The sequence below is a fragment of the Sceloporus undulatus genome, chromosome 3 (genome assembly GCF_019175285.1).
Source record: "Sceloporus undulatus isolate JIND9_A2432 ecotype Alabama chromosome 3, SceUnd_v1.1, whole genome shotgun sequence".
Lineage (NCBI taxonomy): Eukaryota > Metazoa > Chordata > Lepidosauria > Squamata > Phrynosomatidae > Sceloporus > Sceloporus undulatus.
In genome coordinates, this window is record NC_056524.1 from 154,414,630 (window position 1) to 154,441,606 (window position 26,977).

The 26,977-nt window shown below is 40.5% G+C and overlaps 1 protein-coding gene across 5 annotated transcripts in view; it reads left to right on the top strand.

The window, feature by feature from the left end:
* ZMIZ1 (zinc finger MIZ-type containing 1) overlaps nucleotides 1-26,977 on the top strand; it is a 371,096-nt gene that overhangs the window by 21,297 nt on the left and 322,822 nt on the right. For 4 of the 5 annotated variants that reach the window (XM_042457112.1, XM_042457114.1, XM_042457115.1 and 1 more), the window contains exons 1-2: nucleotides 4,085-4,177; nucleotides 25,927-26,051. The gene's annotated coding sequence lies outside the window, so the exon portion shown is untranslated. Of the gene's footprint in view, nucleotides 1-4,084; nucleotides 4,178-25,926; nucleotides 26,052-26,977 lie in introns of those variants that run through there. The other variant, XM_042457113.1, reaches the window with a different exon arrangement.

Sequence of the window (26,977 nt, forward strand, 5' to 3'; positions counted from 1 at the left end):
ACCAGATTAGATCTGGCACAATGTTAACACCATGGGAGGCGATTTTAAAAACAAAAAGATGCCATGAAAAAAAACCTCCCTCTGCTTCCTAATCTAGTCAGCATGAGTCAGGAGGACGTCAGAAGTGGTATTTCACCCCAAACAGGATTGCTTTGTCCTTCATGTAACTGGGAGGTGCGATTTGGTTTGTAACATTAGTAAAAGTGCTTTCCCCTGTGCACTGTTGGCTGAAGCCTGGCAGGAGATTGTTTGAGGTAAATTGTGTTGGTAATCTGTCGTCAGGCACATAACCCAGCTAATGAATTACTAGAAAAATCCTTTGTTTACCCACTGTCACCATTCCTGGCTGTTAAAGATTTGCTAGAGTAATGCAAAGCTTGTAAAGCTTTGACATGGCCCTTAAAAGCTTAAATGTTTCTTTGTATATGGACTTTCCTAGCTATGTAGGCTGGGTTTCCTTTTTCTTTCCTTCCCCATTTCAATGGGTTGCATTTAACATGTGCAAGATGTAGAGAAGGAAAGTGGGTTGTCAGCACTGAGGCACAGATTAACCCCCGTGGGAAGCAAATAAGGGGGCAGGAAAACTGTATTCTCCATAAAGGGCAAGGAAGTTGAATGCTTGGTGTCCAAACAATTTATTTCTTCATTTAATTTAAGAGGCAGTCTTTATAGTTTAAAACAGAACATCCACTCATGACATTGTCATTAGTATACAGTTAAGATAAGGTCTAATAAGTAACAAGAGCTAGATAAGGGCAAAGAGGATAATAATAACAACAACAATAATAATAATAATAATAATAATAAATTTTATTTATATACCGCTTTTCCACAGATCAAAGCGGTGTACAGGCAATTAAAACCATTCAGACATTTCATAAAAGGATAAAATCCCATGATAAAACCATACAATTACAGAACTCTAAGCACAATCATTCGCCTTCAAGGGTAAGCAGAGAATTGATGGCAACAGGGTAGATAACTTCATTCTTCAGTGGGGAAGGCTTGACAAAAAAGAAGAGTTTTAAGCCTCTTTTTGAATGTTTCTAAGGGGGTTGTCAGACGGAGCTCCTCGGGTAGATCATTCCACATCCGTGGGGCCACCACTGAAAAGGCCATCTGGGATGTGGCAACATATTTGGAAGGTGGAATTACCAGTAAGTTTTTCCCAGATGTTCTGAGTGTGCGGGGCGGATCATATGGGGAGATGCGGTCCCTCAAGTAACTCGGGCCCAAGCCATGTAGGGCTTTATAGGTAGTGACCAACACCTTGTTTTGTGCTCGGAAGCGAATGGGCAGCCAGTGAAGATCTTTCAAGATAGGTGTTATATGGTCAAACCTGGATGCACCAGTGACCAATCTGGCTGCCATATTTTGTACTAACTGAAGCTTCTGGACTTGGTACAAGGGTAGCCCCAAAAACGCATTACAGAAATCTAATTGAGAGGTTACCAGAGCATGTACCACAGTTTCAAGGTCCCTTTGGGATAATAGTAGAATAATAATAGTAGAAGAATTCCTGCAGATTGTTTTTCCTTGTTACTTGAGAAAACAACAAATTGAAGGCAGTAGCATTATATCAATAATCTGGTGCATACAGGCAGGTGAACAGGTTTTGCCATTTTTTAAGCAAAGTTCTTCCAGGGTATGCATTACAGTGGTCCCTCCATATTCACATTAGGGGTGAAAGACCTCTATGAATGTGGAAAAAACACTATTTTTTTTAAACCCCCCCCCCAAGGGAATACCTCTCTAGGAATCACCACATCCTCTAGTGCAACTCTGTGGTTATGTGCCAGAGGTTGATCACAGAATCATGCTGGAGTACCTCCAAATTTCTCTAGGAACCTCTAGCTTCTCCAGCCCAACTCTCTGGTCAACTTGTGGTAGAATTGTGTTGGAGGACCTAGAGATTCCTAGAAAGAACATATTAATCAAAACCGTAAATAATCAAACCCGCAAATACGGAGGGCCAACTGCAGTTCTGTTACTGACATACTGGATCTAAAAAAAAGTTCCCAGGTTTCCTAGAATACCACTTGAAAACAACTCCTGTAGGTGTTAACTAGTCTTGCCTATTTGACAGCAAGCAGACCACCCAAAATGTTGGAGATATCTTTGGTCTTTCCCCACTTTGTGCAATAATAGTCCTGTAGAAATGTGGTTGTCTGCAGTTCTTTAGTGGACAATAACTAGTCTGTCAGTAAAGCAATCCTTTAGAAGTACAATAGCAGTACCAATCCACCCCCTATTCTCTTAAGGCCAGCAGCTGTAGAGCAAGCTGGTCCTATGGAATGATTTCACATTACCTGATCTGAGGGGAGATGATGCAGCTTCCATGCTGAAACAAGGCAGGTTTTTGTCTGGACATTGCTTGGAGACAAGACCACTTCAGAGCCTTATGTACAAAGCTTTGAGTTCCTTGCAGGAAGAAAAACAGGATGTCAAATATGTACTAAATTAAATAATGAATGGGGATATTTGAAAGAACTAAACAGGTTTCTCAAAGTGATTAAAAAGCCAAAATGAATTAGTGGACCAGGCTTTCCTCCTTTACTAATTGTGTAAAAGATTTGGCTACATTTACTGAACTAGAGATATTAACCTTTTCCTTTGCTGCTGCTGCGGTGTGAAATAAATACAGTTCGACAATCTTGAATGTCATGGCTCTGTCCTATGGAATCCTAGGATTTTTAATTTGTTGTGGCGCCAGAGCACTCTTGGCAGAAAAGGCTAAATATTTAACAAAACTACAAATCCCAGAATTCCAAAGCATTGAGCTATAACTGTTAAAGTGGTGTCAAACTGCATTAATTCTGCAGTGTTGATACAATCTTAGCCACGAATGAGTAGTGTATTAATGGGTTCTGTCTTAAATAAGAAATGGAATCTGGAAAAGAAGGGATGGGGGACCTTTCTCCCAGGGCAGACAGTGTGTCAGTTGAAAATTTCTATGGGATTTACGTACACGGTTGTGAGATCCAACAACCTTCACCAATAATCTCCAACAGCAACTTGCTTAAAAGCAGTGAAGTTTATTGAGATAAGAATGAAAGTGATCAGACAGACTTTTTAGTGAACTCTGAAACACAAATCTCAAGCCTCAAGTTAAAAGCACTCTTGGCTGGCCCCCACCTTTTTTACTCTCCCGCCTTCTACTCCCCACCTCTCTCCCTCCTGTTTGCTTCCCAGGCTAGAGCAAGCAGGTTGACCTTGAAGAAGCTCTGCAGATGTCTCCTACTAATTAAACAGTGCATTCCAAACCTATTCAGCTATCCCGCCAAAACCTCCCAACCCCCCTTAGCAAAGCAAGCTGGCAGAACTACAGCCTAAAGCCATTGCAATAATATGAACAGTAACTATAGTGGATGAGAATATTGATTAGCAATTGGCTTTGGAGTTCTGACACTGGTACACCTGCTGAAATGTGGAAGTCATTTTTACATGGAACATGAAGTCTCAGACCATTGGTCCATCTAGATCAGCATTGTCTACTATGAATTAAATTAGGGATGTAAATCCTCATCTCCAGGTAAACCTCTGTTAATTAAATGTATGTGTACCTGGGCCTTACTTCTTTAACAGAAACTTTGATACCAGAGATAGAAGAAACATAGAATAGGAAAAGGTTCCTGCAGCACAAGAAAAAAAAGCAGTTCAACACGTTTCAGCAATTTTTTTTTACTCACAGTTAACAATATGCACACAAGAAATGAAACAACCAGCTCAAGTAAAAGTCTTGCATAAATAAACAAAAACATTGCAAATCTTTCACAGATCACTTGCAAGGTTCTTCAAAAATACATCCTGGGATCATTCCCCCCCCCCCCCCCCCCCCCCACCCAACAGTCTCCACTTTTATGATTTCCATTTTGGTGGAAAAACGTATAGATCTATGCTTTTTCAACTGACCAGGTTAGCTGGTGGGGCAGGCTAATCTGTTTTCCCCCTTTCTTTCTGTTTTGCTCTTCACACGTGCTCCATAAGTGATTCTAGGAGCAGCTGTTTATCTTGCCTGTTGTACATAAACAACCTAGCTTCAGTAGGTTCACATAGAGTAGAACCATGTTCCTTCCCAGTTCAGCTTTAGTGCACTGTTTATGCAGCTATGCTGCTGCGACCCAAAACTGAGTCTTTCTTTCTCCAGCTTTCCTTCACCATCCTCCCATTGGCACTGGTAAGTAAAAAGCAGCTTCTTTGACAGAAGCTCTGCATCACTTTGGGACACTGAAGTAATTGGAAAACATTGTACAAAATTCATGCTGGTCTTTTATTCCTGACTCAGCTGTTGGGAAACCCATTTATTTAGTTGGTAATAATTATGAATATTCTTTCAAACTCTAGTTCAAAGTTAGTGTACGTGTGCAAGCATAATGTTTACTGTACTGTGGGAATGTGGTTTCCTTCACACTGTAGGTGTGCACTGTAGGAGTGGTACTATATTAACACTCGGTATCCATTGCTGTAATGTTCTAACTCGTTGTTGTTGTGTGCCTTCCAAGTTGTTTCTGATTTATGATTATCCTAAAATGACCCTTTCATGGGGTTTTCTTCAGAGTAGGTTTGTCATGGCCTTTTCCTGAAGATGAGAAAGTGTGACTTGCCTAAGATCACCCAGAGAGTTCCCATGGCTAAGTGGTGGTTCATAGCTTATCTCTCAGAGTCCTGGCCCAGCACTCAAACCACTAAACAGTGGCGCTCTCTAATCTGTATAAAGGTGAACAACCTGTGACTCACCAAAGGTGAAGTATTTCTCATTTTCCTTGATAACTGGCCACTTTTGTTGGAGCTGATAGTAGTTTAGGTTCCACAGTATAAGGAAGACAACAGGTTCCTCGCTCCTGATTCCTTTACCCAGAGCTTAATTTGCGTCACCATGCTTTCTTCCAGAATCTCATAGAGCCAAGTGGCGAGGCTGCAAGGAAATGGTTTGATTTGCAGCCAAGTGGTGATGGTGAAGGTTTAACCCTTTGTTGCCTTTCTCCTCCAGCCACTTTCCCTATTTATCATGTGTACCATGATAAATGTGTACTTTTGTGTTGTTTTTCTGTAACTGTTTCTCATGCATGCAAGTTTAGGATGGAGGATCAAGGGGTTTCTTAGAAAAGAAGCCAGGCTCTGCCTGAGAATGCTACCTTTTTCGTGTGCTAGTTTCTCATTGACTAGCGTGGAAGTGAAGAATGATAATCTCTTATGAAACCTTTCTAGCCAGAGGAGGAGGAGGTGGTGGTGACTTGCAAGTAAGAGTCTGCAGGCACAGCTTGTGTACATATTTGCTGAAAGCTGGTTGGCAAATGGAGTCGCCTTTCAAATGTGTTCTTTCACCTATCAACAGAGCACAATTCTCAAGTACTTAATGTTCCGCAGATTGCGTAAGAGCTGCTCTGGAAATATTTGGACAGGCGGAGAGCTCTTGTTTTCCTACTACTTTGTTTTGCTATTGCCTTAGGCTGAATCCTGTGAAACAGAGGCTGGAATCCTGGCATTGCGAAATGGATTCCATTGTAAGTTTTATGCATAACACTTGGAGGGAGATTTTGTTCCCCCTCTTTCAGTCTCACCTATCAGGCACATTGGAAATCTGTGTCCAGTAAAATACTGTGCACTTTTCACTGGTTTGGGGGGGGGAAAACCAAACATGATGTGCCGAAGCTCAAAAACAAAGATGTTCTAGAAAACTGTGTACTAATTCCACAGCTTCAGGGCTTCCTATAGAACATGTGGCTGCTCATTAAAATGGGAAAGGGGGTCTAAATAAAGACCTTGTGATTATGGAGAAGATCTTTTAAATGTGAACCAAATACATCTCTTTCCCCTTATTCTCTGTCTCCAAAAACATTTCGAAGTAGTATTCCATAATACTGACCCTCAGCATAAAGGCTAATAGCCTTAGACAGAGCAGTGCATTTGTCTGATTAATTTAAAGTCATCTGAACTGGTTGCCATCATCACATCGTCTTGTAGTGTAGCGATCATTTAGCTATGCATAGTGTATGGACCCCCCCTCCTTTTTTTTAGTTTCTTGCCAATTTCAGTGGATGACTGAGACCACTTCTATATGGCAGAAATAAAGCAGTGTTACACCACTGTAAATGTCATGGCTCCATACTGTGGAATCCTGGGATTTGTAGTTTGGTAAGGTAATCAGCCTGTTCTGTCAGAGAGCTCTAATGCTTCACTGAACTACAAGTCCCAGGATTCTGTAAGATGGAGTCATGGCAAGTAAAGTGGTGTCAAACTGCTTTTAGATATTATTTTGGTGCAGTTAATATGTGAAAACCCCACTCCTCCTCACAGCCTTGGAAAGGAATACATTTTTTCTCGCTACCATTCCCATACCACATATAAAGATAGAAACACTGATTATATTCCCTGTTAGATCCACTTTAGGAAAACAACTAATGACCTGCATTCTGTAGAAAGCATGCTCCAACACTGATTGGTTGGGTTGCCTTTTCCTGCTTGTCTTTCTGCTCTGTAATATGAATTTTTGTTGGAGATGGGGGTAGTCAGAGCTATACACAGTCCTCTAAAACTTGATTTTATACAAAGTCATAATGAGAATGATTGTTTCCTGTCTCACACCTGATAATCCCCAACATGAGATTTGCTACATAAGGAATTCTTGTTTCTCTTGACATCAGCTATTGCCACACTGTTACATTTACTGACGAGTCTTTGAAAATAAACATTGTCAGATATTTTCTTTGGAATTCCAGAATACATTATCTATTCATTCAGCCATACCCTTTTTCTTTTCTTTCTTTTGTTAGCACTTTCCAAGAATGTTAAAGCTTCATGAAGTAGGGTTTCTCTTTGCAGAAGCCATGCCCATAGTTCCTCAGTAAGGCTTGTTCCGTCTCTTTAGCCTTTATGATTTTAACGTTTCCACTGTGCTGGATATGCATTTGCCCACCTGACCTGTGATAGCTAGCTTGCTTCAGATTTCTTTTTTTCTAAACATTACAGAGTTGATTTTCTTCCAACATTTCAATAAAACACTTAATTTTAGTGACACGTTGCAGAAGATAAAAACAAAAAGAAAAGGCCTTGGAGTTCTTTATGTATCTTTGGGTGTAAACCATCCAGATCCAGTGGCTTTTTAATTTCCAAGTTTGGCCTAGAATTTAGGACTTCAGGTGCTGTCTTTCTGAAAAGGAAGTCATGTGTATTTTCTGTATAATTAAGTAGTGAAAGCCACTATAAAAGATTGGTTCAGCTCTTCTGAAATCTCCTAATCCTCCTTCAGCAGGCCTTTTGCACCTTTATCCACCTATTTCCCTGGCTGCTGTTGCTGTTGCTTCTTTATTATTATCATTATATTTATAATATCAAGTTTGGTGTGTGTGGTGTCACCCTTCAGTCTTTACCTTGTTCCTATCACCAGGCAATCCTAATACTTTACCCGTCAAAATGTATGCCACTCTCACTTTATTTTTAAAGTGATTTTCTCTCTCTTACACGCACAGTGATTTAGCTGTGTAACAAATTAGGGTGTTGCAGCAGAATTGTGGTCATTGTGCTCCGTCTTGAATATCTGTTTGCTGGCTGCAGGTCATAAGTTTGGATGTTTAACACACATCTGTAGAATTAATGTTCTCTTGCTCTGTTATTCTGGCATTCCCAGATGATTCTTGGTTTTCTTTCTTTGGAGAGAGGAAGAGAAAGAGAGCTTCATTCCTCTTTGCTATGACAAGAGACTCACTGTAGCACAACAACTCTAACAAGCTATCGGCAATTGCCAGCAGCCGCCTTCCCAATAGATGCCATGTGCTTATATATTTCATATGAAAGAGCAGTGTAGTGAAGACAACAATATTTCTACTCTGTTAAAATTGCAATGGATCTTTGAAATGAGACCTTCAGCTCATCCAGTTGCAGTCTGTGCAAAGCAGTGCAGTCCATCACATTGATCTGAACATCTTCCCTTAATCTGCTGTAGGTACTGAGCTGTGTTCTCTCACTAAAAAAAAATCTTCAGGCTCTGCTAGAATTTGTGGGTGGGAAGGAAGCAAGGAAGGACAGATGGACAGAATAGCAGAGCTGGATGATGAATCTGACCCTGACCTTGCTTTAGGATGCTCACAGTAAGGGACGTAAAGTCAATAAAAATATAGTTGCATGGAGTGAAGATATTTTGTCTCAGTACTGTGAAGAGATGGGGAAGGACATCAAGTCTTAATTTTCACTGCACAGGTGGTTCGATTCTTCCCTCTGATAATTGATGCTTATTTGATCGTTGTACTTCTGTACTACTTTGCTTTATTAAAGATAAATGGTCCTTATTTTGTAATGGGTTGCAAAGCCGTTCTCTTTGAATGAAAATCTATTTTGTTAGCCTGGCAAAGAAGGCATATTACTTAGTATCTCAGCTATTTTCTGTAGTTGATTATGAGAGGTTCCCCCCTCCCCTATTCCTTTCCCTCCTCTGACATGTGCTGATCAGTTGTGGTGTTATATTTAAACAAATCAATCTTGTTTCAGCGCTTTCCCCTCTCATAATCAGTTTTGCAGTAGAAATCCCATTGATTTTCCCCCCTTCACAGTCCTGGAGAAAAAAAGGGTGGGGACAGAAGAAGCCGTTGATGAATTGCATCAGGATCCCAGGAGAGACTCATTTTGTAGTTTCTTGGAAGAAGCAGCCTCTTCCTTTCTCTAACCCCCTTTGCATTCTTCCATTCAATGCAGTAAACTTGTCCTCTTGGTGAAAAAAGCCTCTGTTCCTCTTGGAAGTAAAATGGTGCCCACAAGGGAATGTGAGCTATCAGAGAGAGAGAGAGCATGAAACAGAGAGAGGCTGCAGACTTTAGAGAATATTCTTGCTGAGGTCAGCAATGGCTTGTCAGGCAGGGCATGAACTTGGTCAGATCTGAACCTTGTTACCAAAGAGAACCAAATTCTCAGTGGTAATGGCAGTCAGCATGAAGCCCTTCTGTGACCGCCCTGACAGTCCACCCTTAATGTTTACATTCTGTGAAGTAGAAGTCAGAATAATTGCTGTGTTACTTGCTGACTTCGATTTTTTTTCCTTTCATACTTTCAAAAAGGGGTTTTTATCATTTATTTTGCCAGCTGCAGAAGGTACCGAATGAGAGGGGATAGTCTTGGTTGTGTGTGTACAGGTTGCAAGTAAGGTGCACAAGTCAGTTTGTTTGTTACAGTAATTGTGTGGATGTTTTTTTCAGTTAGCCCCATCCCACTCCCTAAATCTTTCCCACCAAGATTACATTTTTGACCCACATATTGTGCTAGGGAAATGAACAACTGTAAATTTGCCTGTACTTTTTAAGTTTTATCGGTGAACACAATGCTATCACAAAATGACAAATCTATACCAATAGCATATCCCCCAAAAGTTGGCATAGTTACAAAATGTAGACTCAGTAGTGTAATCTTAAACATGTTGTTTTGGATGTACGTTTTGTTAACTGTTTGCAGATTAAAAGCTGAAGCATAGTTTGCAGTTTCATCTGAGCAAACTAGCTTTCACAGAATAGCTTAGCTGGATGGTTGTACTCTGGTCCTGTTTCATTTCCCTAGTAGTGTGTCCTGGATGGGCTCAGGAGCAAGACTTTTAGCTATCATCATTACTATTCCCCTGCTGCTCCCATGTTCTTTGACTGATAACCTCATCGATGAAGCATTCGCGGAGAAGCCATTTTTTAATAACGGAAGATCCTGTTATTCAAAAAAGAGCTTCTCCTGGCTTCTCCACGAACACTTCATTGACGGAAGGAAAGCAGGAAGCCTCAGTTACATTTGAGAAGTGCAACAGACGATCCCACCTTCATGCTTCTGCAACAGTTCAGCAACATTTTACCCACGTAAGTGGCTCCGTGTGATAAGGGCCTAGGTTTTATTGTGAACTTTTAACAGAAGCTATCCCAGATATTAAACTTATTTTAGGGATAGGATTGAATGCCTTAATGGGAGCTACTAGCCTCCATTGAGGAGGAGAAGGAGCAGTAGCAGAGGCAGGTGGTGACATACTTGTAGGCATGCTGCCTTGCCTTGCTCTCCATTAGCTGTCTGAAAACAACTCATGTGGGCAAAAGCAGTATTATCTTCCTTCTGCTCCTTGTGTTTTGATTACGTGTGTCCAAATATATTTCACTGCATATAGTGGACCTTTCAGCTGGTTTTGGTGGTAATTCTGATGGTAGTAAACATTCTGTCTTTGCAACTATGCCTTTTCCTCCCTACTGCTTTCCTTGTCTAAACAACTCAAAATTTAGTTCAGTAACTGAAGGGGCTGCAGTGTAGTTCCTGACAGGAATACTTTGCTGCTGTTGGCTGTTGCTTGCTGTGTGCCATCAATCATCCTCACAACAGGCTTCTTAGCTTCCCCTCTCTGTAAAGGCACAGTGGGCAATAATAATGTGCAGTGACTCCCCTCCCTTTTTTTTTTATACTGTACTGCCATAGTACATCCTGATGCTGGGATATGTTTAGATTATGTTGCAACTGCAGCATAGCAGAACTAGAATCTCTTAAACTAGTCACACATTGACAAAAAGGATGGACTGATGTATCCTCATCCAGGAAATTACTTTGCAGAACGACAGGAAGGACCAGCCTCCATACTTGCAATAGGCTGCATTTTGGAGCAAATGGAAAAGCAGAAAATTTGCCTGTCCAAGTTAAAACCACAGACCCAAAACTTCGGGGTTGTTTGTTTGTTTAGCAGGTAATTTTGATGCAACCAAGAAAAGTTGCATAAAGACTTCATAGTGGGGATCCCCCCCCCCCTCAGTATACTTGTAAAACTATATCAAGGCTCAGAGTATGGACCAAAATAGACGGCCATAAAGGGTGGTTTAAAGCCTCCCCCTCTGAAGATGGGAAGCCAGCTTCATGATGCTCCAGCGGCATGCAGTATGTAAGCCACCCCCATGTAAACAGCCAAGCAGCTTCAGGATGCACAGCGTATAAACACCGTGCTTTGAAGCCAACCAGACATCACCACTAAAGGGCTGTCTGTTTCAGCTCTATTTGTGTTCATACCTTACATCTGATATACTTCTATTTCAGCAAGAATTCCTTTTACATTTACAGCTTACCCATTTCATTTCATGTTTCTTGATCTTTGAAATGAGTTCTATACTGATGGTTGTATATGGTGTTCTGAAAAGCCATTAGAGTACTCTGAAGAGTTAGGGCAGAATAGCAGAACTGTATATTGGAGTTAGACTAAGCAGACTTGATTTTACATTGCGGTGAACTTAGATGGTACTCAAGTCTACAGTGAAGGGCCCTAATTCACATAGAATGTGCTCTTTAGAAGTTATTACATCTTCATGTTTGTCTGTGTGTCTCTGTGTGTACCTTCAAGTCTTGGGGAGGAGTTAGGCCTTATATAGGTTGCCCAAATAGTGAGATAAAGGCAAAACTTCTTCCCATAAACAGATGCTGCTACTGCAAGCTTGTGTGTGTGTCCTAGACTTCTTACCGCTCAGCAGGGGGAATAGGGTAAACCCCACTAGTTTCCCACTACAAGCATGTAATCTCAACCAGTTGCTTCCCGGAAGAAGAGTTTAGTGCTTCCTCTCTGTCTGATATTCCTAACTGCAAACAATTTAAAACATGTCCAGACCTACTACAAGCTGATCAATGAAATGTTCTGAGAACATTTATTTATGACAATTGTTCCTGATGGCATGTTTTCACATCCACTACACCTCTCCACCTGATTGGCCGTAGTGATGCTGGTGGATTGGAAAACAGTGTCTTTGAGTGTTTCCTAGGGCCCAGGTAGGTTCATACTAGTGTAGGCAGTCCTTCTGTCAAATGCCTGCCCCAAAACCATTGAGAACTTTAAAGGTTAGTACCAATATAGTGAGCTCATCATATCAGTAGATGAGCCATCCATGGACTGGAGATCCTACAGATTCCCCTGCCCCATATTAGCCAGTGGCAGCTCATACAAATTGTATCCCATTGACTAATATGGGCTTGAGCGCCTGTGTTTTTCCCCATCTATGGGGTGGTGTGGGCTGGAGGGTGGAATCCTCATGAATAGGAAGGGCTTACTGTATCTTAAATTGATCCTGTCTCCAAAAAGAATAGGTAATGGTAACAGAAAAAGCTGTTGGGCATCAAGGAGATGACCTCCATGTTGACATAGGCATGTGCAGACAGACAGGCAGGCACATGCACACACATGCAGAGATCCTCCATCCTCACCATCATGGTGACCATCTTGTTACCTCTGTGTAAGAGATACTGATAGCAGAAGCATAATGAAAACAGCCATTTAAAAAAAGAAAAAGAAAGGCTGTACAGAAAATATCTGACATGGCATCTGCCTGCCTTCTTTCACTTACCCTCAAAACATAGCATTTAGCAGCCAGATCAGTGTATATGTTGCACCCCCCCCCAAAAAAAAGTAGAATGCTAGAATGCATGTATGATGGAGGATTATTGCTCATGCACAAGAACCCCTTGGTGTCATTAGCCTTGTAAAGAGGCAGAGAACTGCTCCTTGCTAAGGCTAGTGGGCAGAATAAAAGGCAGCCTCACATGGTGGCCTTTTCTCTCCATCTGCTCTGTATCGTGCTCTATACAAATAAGATTTGGCAATGAACCCAGCTATCAATGGGAGTGTAAGATACCAGATCTGTGATTATGCTTTCCAGGTCTACCCTGGTGTATAAGAGTGATACCCGCAACCAAGCAATCAACAGCTGAAGGCACTCAGTGGGTGGAAGGCAGGGGGAGAGAAGGGTTATTATTTCTGCAGTGCTTGAAAGGGAATTCTGAATTTAAAAACAATTGATCTGTAGACGGCAATTAGAAATGCATTATTAGTGTACATGGCTTTAGTGCATTGACTCCAAACAAACCATGCCAGGATGTTTTGCTGGTTTTCAGTCTTATTTAATAGAGGAAGGGTAGGGGAGAGAGAAAAGAAAGAACAAGCCTGTTATTTTCAAGACTATGACAAACTATATGAGCAAGAGGTAATATACACTTAGAAAATACAGCTGAATTGTTGCAGAATTTCTCTCTGTCTTGTTTATGTGCACATCAAAAAAACAGACTGATTTCAAATGGTGATAAATCTTTACTATAGTTTTAGTTCTCCTCCTTCCTTCAATTAGACATGTATAAATTTCCTTGCTCTCTCTGACGTCATACTGATTAACCAATGGAATTAAGAGAGAGATTCCTGTAGAAATGTTGCAGATAGTAGAGACATCTGCAAACATGGAAAGGTCATAGGACAAGTAGAGAAGCCTAGGAGAATATAAATTCAGGTTTGTTACTCCAATATGCTCTTAACCAATTTTAAAGAAATATACAATTAAATGGCTGGTCTGTACTTGACTTAATATACATTAATTTGGTTAAGTGTAATGAACTTAATTGCTTCATTTGTTATAGACAGGAAATCATTCCAAGTGGCAGGATTTCTACCTACTCTTTTTAAATGCATTGAGATAAACATAGTTATTATTTGCTTTTCTACTTGTGAAGTCCTTTGTATTCACTGGTAAGCAGGCCTTCCTGGCTTTTATTCTCACCCGCCTTGTTACCCAGGAGGAATGAAAATATAATACTGTTCTCCTTTTTAATTTTCCTCACTGAACCCATTAAAATCTGTGATCTAAATGGCCTCTTTCATGGCATTAAATTAAAAAAAGTAAACACATGCATAATATGTAATGTATTCTGCACCGAGGACCTGATCAAAAATTTGTACTGAGCTGGAGGGCTGCAGCTAATTTCCATATTCTAGTTACCATTTTAATTTGGGTAATTATTGTTTTGCTCTGGCTGAGAGTGCTGCACTGGAAGTATCAGTATTCCTGTTCTAAAAATGATGCCCAAAAACACAGGGAAAAGATTTCCAGTGTGCCCTTGGAAAAAAGGAAATCTTCATAGAAGACCTTAAAAACCATGAGAGTTTTGAAAGTACAGCAGGATTAGTTTTCTTTCCTTTCCAGTCCAGGCAACCTAGCCACTTGCAAAACATCTCTTCATAAATTTATTTTATCTATAAGAGAAAATTACTTTAAAAATGTACTTAGTTTACCATTATAGACCATGATCTAAAAGTATTATTCTGCAAACACACTTGCAGGCCTCTAGTTCTGGTTTATGCATACAGGGGGAATCTAACACAGTTTCCTGTTGCTTATGTAGGTTTTATAGGTAAAAAATGTGAAGCTGCTTAAAGCATCTGGAAAAAACAATGGAACTCTGCTAGCACAGTTTTCTTCTGCTAATGTTATGTTCAAAACACCTGGAGAAGTAACTATAAGGTCTGATACACATATAGCAAATGTATTTCCTGCAAGAATTCAAAGACATAGCTGTGTTTGTCTGGAAAATCAATATGCAAAGGGATCTTGTAGCACCTTTGAGACTAACTGAAAGAAAGAAGTTGGTAGCATGAGCTTTCATAGACTTGAGCCTACTTTCTTGGAGACATACTTTCTGGAAAGTATGCTTCACAAATTGAGACTGTGTCTGTCAACCCTTCCCCGCAAATTGTTTCAGTCTATAGCAGTGATGTTGAACCTTTTCGAGACCAAGTGCCCAAACTGCAACCTAAAATCCACGTATTTATTGCAAAGTGCCATGTCTCTCTGGCTTTCTAGTAATAAATTTTGGCAAACTCTGTGGTGGGACGATGGCACATGTGCCCACAGAGAGAGCTCTGAGTGCCACCTCTGGCACACGTGCCATAGGTTCGCCATCACTGGTCTATAGTAATTTTCCCATTAATGCCCACAGTTAACCATGGGGTTTTGTGTTGTGCGTAGCTACCAAGACCAGTTTCCCCAAAACTGTGGTTTGCAAGCAAAATTTAAACCATGATTTTATTTCTGGGATTTATAGGAGAACCATGTTTTGTGTGATGTGAAATAATATTGGACACCTGGAAGGGAGGAAGTTGTTCCATGGAGAAGGGAGGAGGTGGAGAGGTTGATGGGCTTGCAGTTGCAGCTGGCCTAAGAGCGATGATCTGAGGAACTGAGGAGATTTTATGACAAAAAGGAAATTTCTGGGGTCTTTTTGTTCTTTTACTGGTAAGTGGGGGGTAAGTGGTATCTCACAGAGTGACAGCTATAAAATTAAATAATCAGTTAATCGCTAGCAAATTAGCCTCATGTCTTTTGCAAAGAACAAATACGGTATTTATGTAAAAGTTGTTAATAGTTTCTGCCTTTTTTAATTGGCAGAAATAAATGCAAAATGCATGATAATTAGGCAGCTGATGAATTCAGTTGTACAATTATGCCTAAAGCTATGCCCCAGTACTTAATGCTGGATGCTCAGAGCAATCAAAGGCAGCCTATTTATATGCTTTATTTATAAAACAAAGTTACAGATGAAGTAACAGTGGCAGAAAGTCTTCAAGCAGAGCAGCTTCAAGTCAATGTTCCAAATATTAATATAATGTGTGGAGGATACCTACTGGGTTAGCAACTTGAGTTTCCTTCCTGTCTTCTAGAAATCATAGATTTAGGGTGGAAATACTATCCTAATTCACATCTGTATGTGATGGCACTAGAAGGATTCAGAGTGCTCTTTAAAAAAAAGTTCTCAGGTTGCCGTGCTGAGTTTGAGGGAAGGCAGTGGGGGAAGCAGTGGTGAAGATGTGGAAAGGATCTGAAAACTAAAACTGCATATCATTGGTTTTGGTTGTAGAAAGACAGTATCAATATAAGAATGTGTCTTAATACATGCAACATAACTACCAGCTGCGGTTTGGCATCTTGACTGGTGCAGTATTCATAGGCCTACTATGTTGTGATAATCTTAGAGCATGTTTCTGTGTCATCTCATTAGTTTGTAAATATGGCTCCTTCTCACTTCAGAATAGGGGAACAACCACTCAAGGAAACCCCACTAGCTTCCACTCTTTGGAGTCGCTAACTATCTTTTCAGGATTAAATTTTAAAAGTACTTTGGATTTACAAGGTTTTTGATTTATTTTAATCAATTTGTGCTAGTTTTAATAATCACTTCTTTCACTGACTTTCATATAATTTGTAAGTTGAGTGTATATGAGAGCCAGTGTGATGTAGTGGTTTGGATGTTAGTCTTGGACTCTGGAGACTAGGGTTCAAATCCCTGCTCGGCCATGGAAACCCACTTTATGACCTACGTAAGTCATACTCTCAGCTTCAGAGGAGGGCAAAGGCAAACCCCTCTGAACAAATCTTACCAAGAAAACCCTTGATAGGGTCACCTTAGGGTTCTCTTAAGTTGGAAATTTCTTGAAGGCACACAGCAACAATGGTAAATTTGGTTTTATTGTGTAATATTTTAAATGTTTTGCTGGCTATGAAAATGCATACAACTGCTTGCACACAAGTCTTACCTCTTGCCAAAATTATTCCAGGAGAGAAAGGTGAAAAGACATTTCTAGATACTCTTAAAAGTCAGCCTTTTGGGGTACAGGATTGAACAATTTTCATCAAGGTAAAAGAAATGCTATTTCAGCTATCCCCTTTTTAGGAGATAGTGCATCTGTGTGTAGGGGGAGATGATAGAATTGTCAGAGGGGCACTGATAGCAATCAGATTGTGGCTCATTTGAAGCCATTGTTGGATGGATAGAGGGATAGATGGAGATTTCCATAGACTGTAGAAGCAACTGTGCCAGCTCAAAGATCTACAGTCTCAAGCCGTATGAACACATCCAGTTGTTACCATAAGTAACTCTGTGTCTTGCTCCTTTGTACTTCCAGCCTTGGGCCTTCCATGAGAAAGGGCTGTTATTTTCTATCTGACAACCAAGCATTACAAACACAAAAAAATTACAAGTCCTAACAGAGTAGAAATCGGCACTTACCCATTTTGAAAAGCCTATTAGACCAAAACGTAAACAACCCTTCTGTGATCTATCTCTGTCAAGAGGAATATTTCCAGTGGTCTTGAGCAGACACTTAGATCCACCTAACTTCACAGTCTAAAAGGCAGAGTGAAAGTGGACATTTTGTGTGTGTGTGTGTGGGGGTAGACTCCAGGGGCTTATTTATTGGGCTTTACTCTTACAATGAAATTTCTATAGGAGATAAACGTAATCGTGAAGGAACACCTGTTCAATGCCTTTTGGTCCTCATCCTGATTCAAGGCCTCCTTAATAGTCTCATTTACTTAAATAGTGATTAAGGGAACAGGAAAGAAAGATAATGTTTTCTGCATTTTGATATCTACAGTGGGCAGTTCCAGTAGATCTTTGGAGATCTACACTTACCAAGAGTTACTGCAATCATGAGGTCCGGGTGCAAGCAGAAGTTTTCCAAAATAGTTGCATTAATTGTTCAGCCCTCGGGGTGCTGATATTTCTTTATCCCCCCTCCCCCTTCAATCTCACTTGTATCATCTCCTTCCTTCAAGAAGGTCAGGGATGCAGGGAATTGTCCCCTGTGAAGCCAATTCGGCTGACAGGTAGACTGCTTAAAGGTAGCTGAGTGCAGTTTTGAAAGTGAGGCCTTTCTTTTCCAAGTTCAGCAGTCTAACTACCTCACAAGGGTTGGTCAGTTGTGGCACTCCAGATGTCCCTCACCACTGGTAGGATGCTCTGTCTAGTACTCATGGGTGTTACAGTCCAATCATATCTCAGAGAAGGTACATCTGCCTAGTCCTATACTACCTGCTATGGTACCTCCACTTTTATAAATCCATATTTCTCTTGTATGACATTCTGTAGCAAGTTGTCTCGCCCACTCGTTCCAACAGGAAGGATCATTGACCAGTTAGGAAAAGGGCTGACTCATTCCCTCTTGTGAGAGGACAATACCATTAATCCTCCACTCAATCTACTCCACAGATGTTGGACAGAGTGCTTTCTCACTCTCTCTGTCACTTCAAGACTTCTACTTTCTCTTCAACTTCCTACTTTCTCTCTGCAAAAAGAAAAAAAGGAAAACAGGGAAGGAAAGGAAAGGAAAGGAAAGGAAAGGGAAAAAAGAGTCCCCCTTTCTGTCTATCTCTTCACTTACTTTTCCTTACTTTTTTTCTGGTCTGTTTCCTCCTCTCCCCTCCCCTGGGAGAGTTGAGACTATGGGGAGGGAAGGAAGTAGTCTGGGTTTATTGGGGGACTCCATGGTGCGTTACAGACCGCCGGATTGCGGCAGTCTGCCGCCGCCGCCGCTTGCAGCATCCGGGAGCCGTAGCAGTCAAACCGTGGGGCTCCTGGACGCTCCAAGGAAGGAGCGCGGAAATCGCGCTCCTTCCTGGGCCCTGGAAGTGGCGCCGCAAAGTGCAAGGCGCGCTTTCGCGGCATCACTTCCGCCACGACACATCTGGATGCTATGCATCCAAGACGTCAAAATGGCAGTGGCCGTGTGGAACGGCCGCCGCCATTTGTTATGGACAGAGTCCGTAATAGCAGTAGGGGTGTCTAGAAGAGATGCCCCTTTTCCAAACTGGGACGTCCTGAGGATGTCCAAAATGGCAGTTTGTAACCCGCCCATGTCTCTTTTCTCAACCCAGAACAACCTGGCAGCCATCATGGGTGGAAGCCATACCTGAGTGGGCATCACTATAGAGAGGAAGGAGAGCAGCACTAATTCATATTTTTGATTTTGGAAAGATAAATGAAAACACAAGAGAACTATGTTATGTTTAGAATCGCCACTTGTAACTCATCTGGGAATTGAAATTACAATTTTTAGTTTACTGTTTATACGCTTGTATAAGTCTAAAAAATTTTGTCCAAAAATTGACCTCCAAAAAGCTGGATCGACTTCTTCATGGGTTGATGTAAGTAATGTATTTTAACACTTCTTCTTTGCTGAGTAGAGTGGCAAAAGGTAAAAGCTTAGTTCATCCTGGGAGTACCCAAAAGAAGCACCAATCCCACTCTCCTCTTTCCACCATGATGCTGCTTCTGGCCTTTTTGAATGCTTGAGTAGAAAAATGGTACTGGTGGCACTTCTTTGTTGCTTCCTCTCAAAGACGTGCCAAGAGGAATTGGGCTTAGAATTATATGAATAAGACATTTTTGTATGAAGACAGTAAACTTACTCCTTTACATCCTTTGTTACGTGCCCCTAAGTTTTATCCTTGACTTATCCACGTGTCGTATCAAAATCCATAATATGGTCCCAAAACTTGTCCTCAACTTATACATGAAGTCGACTTATAGTCAAGCTTATATGGTAATTTTTCCCAAGGGCTCTAGGAGGGGCTTTAGGGATGCAAAATGTCCCCAGAGCTGTAGGATTCCCATCTCTGTACTGTGGCCTTAGTGGAGAATTTGGTTCCTGCCTCAATTAAATAATACGAAGTGACCTTACAGTCTTTGTGAGCATGCACTGCTTCCTTTCCTTTCAGTGGTTTCCATATCTTTTTCTTTATATTGCAAATAAAAATTCAGCACAGCACACAGATTGGGTGATGCCTGTTGCATGCACTGGCTATGTGTAAAATGGTTTACAGGAACAAATAAGAGGAAGAATAAAAAACTGTCCCTTCTCTGTCTTTGAGATCAATTTAATCTCGCAGTGGCTTCCTGAATTAATTTAAGTCTTCTGAGATCACTCTGTAATAGCCCATCCTAAAATTTAAAACTCAAATTGTAGGACAGTTATCAGAACAAAACTAAGGTTCTAGTTTAAGTGGACATAACTCAGAGGAAGAAACAAATTCAGAGATGTTGTCTGTTGTACTGAGGAGTGAGTGAATGGCCATTTGGGCGGGAGGCTTGGTGTTCTTTTTAATTTTTTCAGATAGCCTGGTAAAAGGACTATTTTCTTCACTCTATCCTTTCCCTCTCCACTGCTGGTATTTATGCTCCATCTCAGCAACTTGCAGAAGAGCTCAAAATGCTGCTCTAATTGCTTGGAATTTTTGGCTGGGTAGAAGGGATGCCACTCATGTTTGCCTGCCTGTACATTTATAACTTGCAGCTGTGCTCTCCAGGTTTAATCACACTGTGGTAAACCAACCTAGTCCTTTGGAAGCACAGTGCCCATTTTCTCATTGACAGTTCCCCCCTTCCCTACTTTCCAAAAAAGTAAAAGAAGAAGAAAACCAGAGAGGGAGGGAAGATTTATTTATTTATTTATTTTAAAAAAGAGGGGGGGGGGAGGAAAAGAGGAATCTTGCAGCTTTATTGAGATTTCTCTCATTCAGAACATCCAGCTTTTAAATGCAAGTTTTGGTATCTCATAATAGATGAATGTGGTGGCTTATTTATTTATGTCATAATAGACCAACGTGGTGGCTTATTTATTTATGTCTTCCTTTAATCTAAACAGGAATGAAGCTGCTTGCAAAAAATTAGGGACAAAAAACAGCAACACCAACTTTTTTAAAAATGCAAGTCACGTGATACAGACAAACATCTTCCATTGAACATAACTATTCAACACCTATAAAGTAAGGGTGCGACCCTACACTCACCCATCTGGAAGCAAGCCATTTAATTTAATGAGGGTTATCTCTGAGTACGTTTTTCAAGGATTGTAGTACACTGTTGATTTTTCAAATGCTATGTAAATCTGTAGTCAAAGATCTGACCAATTACATTGAATGGATTTAATATATCTAGTTCCTGACTCCACTTTTTTGTTATCTGCTTTCTCAATCCCCTTTGTAGTAACTATTGCCACCATTGGTGTTCCTGTAACAACTATTGACCACTAGATTAGAACAGGGAAATATTTTTTTAGTGAACTCAGCATTTCCGCTGAAAATTATTAGCACTAAAAGATATTATTTTCATATCCAGATAGATAGATAGATAGATAGATAGAGGTTTATATTTTCTAGTTGCTACCATGGGCTTTGATGAGAGGGATTTATGTAGCTTGAGGTGACCCATTGAACTAGTGTTGAGCAACCTTAACAGCTATATAGCTGTAAGTATGCTCCCAGTCCCAAAAAACTTGCAGATATGAACAGTGAACAAGGAACTTATTTTGTGGTGGAGTAATTTTGTGTGGAATTTTAATTTAGGGTGTCCAGGAGGTAGGTCAGGTGTCAGCAAGTTCAACTCTGTTAATAAAAATGAAAATTCACTTTCCTGGTAAACAAAACCAGTAAAGGAATACAGCTATGCAGGTAGGAATCCAGCAAGAATGTCCAAGCTAAACAGTAGGTTGGACTCTGTGTCACATGTACAATTTATCTACTTGCTGTATGGGAAATCAAGAGTGTGTGCTCAGTACAATAAGCTGCCAGTTTTCAATGAAGAAGTGTATACCCTTTGACCCAAGGTTATCTGACCTAAAGAAGCTGAGAAGTTGGCGGAGGAGGCCTTTGGGAATATGACAGTGTGATATCCCACTCCAAATGTGACAGCTTAGTTGCTGTCACAGAGAATGAAGGTCTTATGGTAAGGAGGCATCACCAAAGTATGTTTAGCCTGGAGAACAGAAGAGTAAGAGGTAATATGATAGCCCTGTTTAAATATTTGAAGGAATGTCACATTAAGGAGGAAGGAAGCTTGTTTTCTTCTGCTCCAAAAACTAGGATATGGGGCAATGGCTGCAAATTACAGGAAAAGAGATTCCACCTAAACATGAAGAAGAACTTCACGACAGTAAGAGCTGTCTGACACTGGAACATATTCCCCTGGAGTGTTGTGGAGTCTCTTTTTTGGAGGTTTTAAAAAAGAGTCTGGATGGCTATCTGCTGGGGGCGCTTTGATTGTGTCTTCCTGCATGGCAGGGGGTTTGGCTGGATGGCCCTTGAGGTCTCTTCCAACTCTATGATTCTGTGACTTCTAGATTTAACATAAGTTGTGTCATAAATACATAGATGTCAATTATGTCTTTCGGGGTGGAGACTGTCATTAGGATATGTTTGATCAGTAGAGATAAATGTTTGGGTTTGTGGTGAGTATATAGACCATATGGTGAATCACTTGCCTGGTGCAAAGATTATGGATATGGCTATCACCAATCGCCCATATAGCTTGGAAGATAGTGCTTGAATGGAGTCAGTCATTGTGGTGTACATCAGTGTTGTGAGAAAATACAGTTGAGGAATCCTGAGGCCCTTTCACACGATGAAACTACAGCGGTATGATTCCACCTCAGTTCTCATGTTTCCATTCTGTGGAATCATGGGGTTTGTATTTAGAGGGAAGCATTTAGAACTTTCAGCCAGAGAGCTCTAATGCCTCACCAAATTGCAAATCACAGACTTGCAGCCAAGGCAGTTTAAATGGAATTATAGCATAGTAATTGTGTAGTATGAAAGGGCCCCTGGTGAAAGATGATTTCTACAGCTAAGCAGAATTGAATGTGTTAGCACTTGGATGAGAGCACCAGGAAATACCATGGCTCCTCATACTGGGCTAGGAAAGAAATCCTGTCTGACATTCTGGAGTACCATTACCAGACGGAATGGATTATATTTCCCTAAATAGACCAATAGCCTCACTCAATATAAGGCAGCTCTCTGTATTCCCATACACTCTTACCACTGATCCTGCTATATTTTAAGTTTTCAGAATACAGTGTTGCCCCAGTTCTTCAGCTACAGCAAATACCTTGTACAGATAAACATCTCAATCCAGATATATAGGGTAGTTGCAAAAAACTTTAATTAAGCATGAGCTTTTAAATTCATGGTGTATGTTTAAGTGAGCATATTCTTATGATTTCTAGATTTAACATATATTCTGTCATACATACATACATGTCAAACATGTCTGGTGGGGTGGAGAACTGTAGCTGTCTTTTGAGGTGCAAGGTGATAAAAGTATCACTTATTCCTTTAGAAGGAAATGCTAGTCATATTACGGGAATACTCAAGCAGCAAAATAGCATTGAAAGTAAACAAGTGCATCCTTAATACTCAGCCATACTCATCTAGAATTTGCATGTTTAGAAGATTTCCCTGCTGGTTAAAAGTTGCTCAGGTTTTCAGCAGTCATCAGAACTTAACTTCCTTCAAGGTCTAGCTGATATTATCAACTTTATCTTGCTGATCTGTTTCCTACAATAAGTGCTTCCTTTTTAATAAAAGCAAGTCTAGCCAATATGCTAAAGGATGAGAAACTGCATTGGTGTGCTGATACTTTGATTTAGGCTTTCCCTTCTTTTGTGGGAGCTTCTTATTTAAACCAAATTCAAGGTAAGTCAAATAATATAGCATAGTGTGTTCTGCAGGGGTGAACTACTTAGCAATTAATGTGATGCTTAGCAACCAGTAGACGGCCATCTGCTATCTCAGAACTGCTGAGGGAGGTGAAAGGCCCTAGATTTGCATGCCTCCTGTTGTTGATAACTCCGGGGAAGGAGAAAATGGGGGAAATATTTCATAGCAGTGTTCTTCCTGGAAAAGACTATGGTGGTGTCTCCTAGGCACCCCATATCTTTAAGATTTTATTTGCCATGTTTTGCTTTGTATGGCTTAATGGAAGGCTAGTCAATGTGACCTGATAGAGTAGGTTTCAGGGTGGGAAGTCAGGGACCTGCTATCTGACAACTTAAAGGAAGCTAGGACACAGGGAGAAGAAGAAAATGTAGAAGCAATCATTTGTATGGGAAAGGAGCTCAAGTTGTGAATGTCGGAATTGGAAGTGATGGGGAAATTGAATGATAGTGATTGAGAATATAGTATGGAGTGGCATTGAGAGATTTCACACATCCGGTTACAAAATTCTCTCATATAAGTTCTCTAATTTCAGGACACATTAGTGCTGTAAATGTAGGGTGAAAATGTTGTCTTCCTCACTCCATGGATCTCCTGTCATTATCTATCACCCCCCCCCCCAAGTTCTGATTTGAAAGGGCAATGAAAGTAAAGGACAAAAGGAAGTGACAGATAATGTACTCTTCATATGTGAGAACAGGCACAAGTCAGATATTTCTGCAAGCATCCAAGTTAAGTAACATGTATTGTTGCTGTGTGCCTTTAAGTCATGTCCGACTTATGGCAACCCTAAGGAGAATCTACCATGGGGTTTTCTAGGCAACATTTGTTCAGGGGAGGTTTGCCATTGCCCTCCCCTGAGGCTGAGAGCATGTGACTTGCCCAAGATCATCCAGTGGGTTTCAGAGCTGAGCTGGGAATCAAACCCTGCTCCAGAGTTGTAGCCCACTTTCATCACCAAATTGTCCGGCTGGCAGAATCATGGGGATGAGCTGCGGACAATGAACTTTCTTAACAGTTAAATAAAATGGATGTGTTTGTTTTATCTTCAGTATCTAAGCAGCTTTAAATTACTGTAAGTGTACAGACACACATGGAGTAAGTGTATTTATACAACAAAGAGCATTTGAAAACATGTATATTATATACTTGTCCAAGCTCTGTGATTGATTGCAGCTCCCTGCTGAGCATATGACAATCCTAAACTTAATGCTTTGTAATGTCTCTGGAAATGGCCCTTGAAGAGCCAAAATTTACTATACCGTATATATACTCGACTATAAATCGGCCTCACATATAAGTCGAGGGCAGGTTTTGGGGACAAAATTATGAGCCTTGGATAAGTCGAGGGTAAAACTTAGTAGCATGTGACAAAGGATTTAAAGGATGAAGCAGAGGGAAATAATGCCAAAGAAATTACAAAATTGCAGCACGTATAACTGTTTGTGTTCACACTAAAGGCTGGTTGAGAGACAGCAGGAAGAGATCAGTGTTTCCAGGACAGATTACTGTACACTCTTGCCTTTCACCAGGGGATGATTCCTTTTAGTATAGTACATACATTAACCTGTAGATAAGTTGACTCAAGGTTTTTGGGTTAATTTTTAGACTAAAAATTCTAGACTTACACATGAGTATATACAGTATATTGGATATGTATTTAGTTTTAACTATACAAAGGTGACCAGCTTCAACTACAACAAAATACTCAGGCAAATGGTGTACTTTTGTGAGCAGTACAGCCTTGGAGCTCCAAACCCATGTGAGATAGCAGCTCTACATCTGTGAAAAGAAAAACGGCATGCTGGATTTTCTCTTAATGGAAGAGAAATAGCTATCTTGTGAGACAATTAGAGGACATGTCCAAAAATGGAATTAAATGACAGTTTGAGAACCTCTAATATATATTGCAATTAAGTACATTCTATTGCCAGATGAATTGCTCCCTTCTAAGAAGCATTCTAGATTTATGTTACTAAGAAAAGAGCAGCATTTTAGCCAGGGTGGTGCAATAGGAGCTGGAAGACTGCCTTATGATGTCTAAAAGAGCCATTTGGGTCCCTACCTGGCCCTAAAACAGGGGTATGGGTTCGGTCCCAACTTCTGTACCCCACCTAGTGTGGCTCAGATAGCTATGCCCCTTTCCCATTTTATTTTTCCAAATTTAGATATGTTTTTCTTTAAAAAAATAAATGATTGAAATGCCTCTCCTTGGGTGTATTTTTGAAGCTTTAAGCTAAAATAAGTTGGTACTTTTCTTCCTATCATTTTGTCTTTGACTGCATCCACCACTTGAATGAAAGGGTAAAAGGTAGTCCCTTGATATGAATGTCTAGTCGTAACCGACTGTAAGGGGTAGTGCTCATCTCTTTTACTAAGCCAAAGAGCCAGCATTGTCTGAGGACTGCTCTGGTGGTCATGTGGCCAGCATGATTGCACTGAATGCTTTTGCCTCCCACCATGGTTTGCATGTTTTCGAACTGCCTGATTGGCAGAACCTGGGACTAGTGACAGGAGCTCATCCCATCATGCAGCACAGGCCTCGAAGTGCCAACCATCAGATCTTCAGATTGTCAAAATTGGCTTCTTAACCACTAAACCACAGCATCCCTTCACTTGAATACAGTTCCCCAATAACATTTCAGAGATTGAATTTGGCCTCTCAGCTGAAAGAGTTTCCACACACTGTGGTAAAGCTCATTGGATGGTCCTGGACACACTGTAGTCTCTGCCTAGCCAATTCACATAATTGTTATGGAGCTAACACCCTGCTCTCTGAGCTCCTTACATCTAGGACATACTAAATGTAGGGGAAACAGTAGTATAAAACCATTTTGCTTTTGTTTTTCCTTTGCAGAAAGAGTCTGAAGAATTAACTGTGTGAGATAACCTTCACCATCAAGTTGTGCATCTTATCAGTAGCATCAAGAGTGACTCAGTTCAGACCTGCAGTTTTTATTCCTAAAAGCTGATCGGCTAAAGGTAAAACGTTTACCATGTGCTATGAAGAACTGAGATTCAGAATTTAGTGTCACCTGTGTTATATTGCCCTGTGTGCCATTGCTGGCAAGGATTATGATCATTATTTGAATACATTATATTTGGGAAGCATAATGCATGCTTTTTGTGTGTGAAAGTGATCAATGCCTTCTTGTGAAGAATGAAATGAAAACAGTTGTTTAGTTTTAGCTGTCCAGAAAAATATTATAATGGGACTAAATAAATCAATAAAGTATGTCTTTAAGACTATTGTGTGACCTATAAGCCCCCTTTCAACCTTATAATACACTAGAATATTCTAATTTCCACACTGTGTGCAAGAAAAATAAGAGAAGTAGAGCAGAGACTTTGTAGTTTCAAAGCTCACAGTTATTCATTCTCATATCAGCAAACCATGGTTTGCCAATATTTCTGAACTAATCATGTATGTGGTGTATGACCATTGCTCTCAAAGTTAACCTGTGAACTTCTAGAGTCATTTGGCTGGTCTGTGGCCAGAATACTGGATCAGGTGGCTCTTAGATCTAATTCAATAAAAGCATGCTGCTTTTTTTCTTGTGACTTTACTGGTGAGGGCTTAGGGCAAGTCAGTGGCTGAACCTCTGTCCATTTCTTCATGAAGAAAAATGAATAGGTTTTTTAGTACTCATTTGAAAACAGTGTCCTGAAAAAGCTGCTAGTAGAAGAGGAAGCTTGTTGGCTACGGTCCTTAAGAGCCAAATGCTGCTAGGAGCTGAATACTCCTTTCAAAATAATCATCTGTGGAAGCTGAGTTGTACTGTATATGCATTTGGTCATTCTTTTATTTGGAGCTGTGTGATATCTTTCAGCAGTGAGCCACAGAAGGGTAAGCAGGTGCTGGCTCCTGTGGTTTAATATTAAGTCATCTTCATGCTTGGATGGAGAAG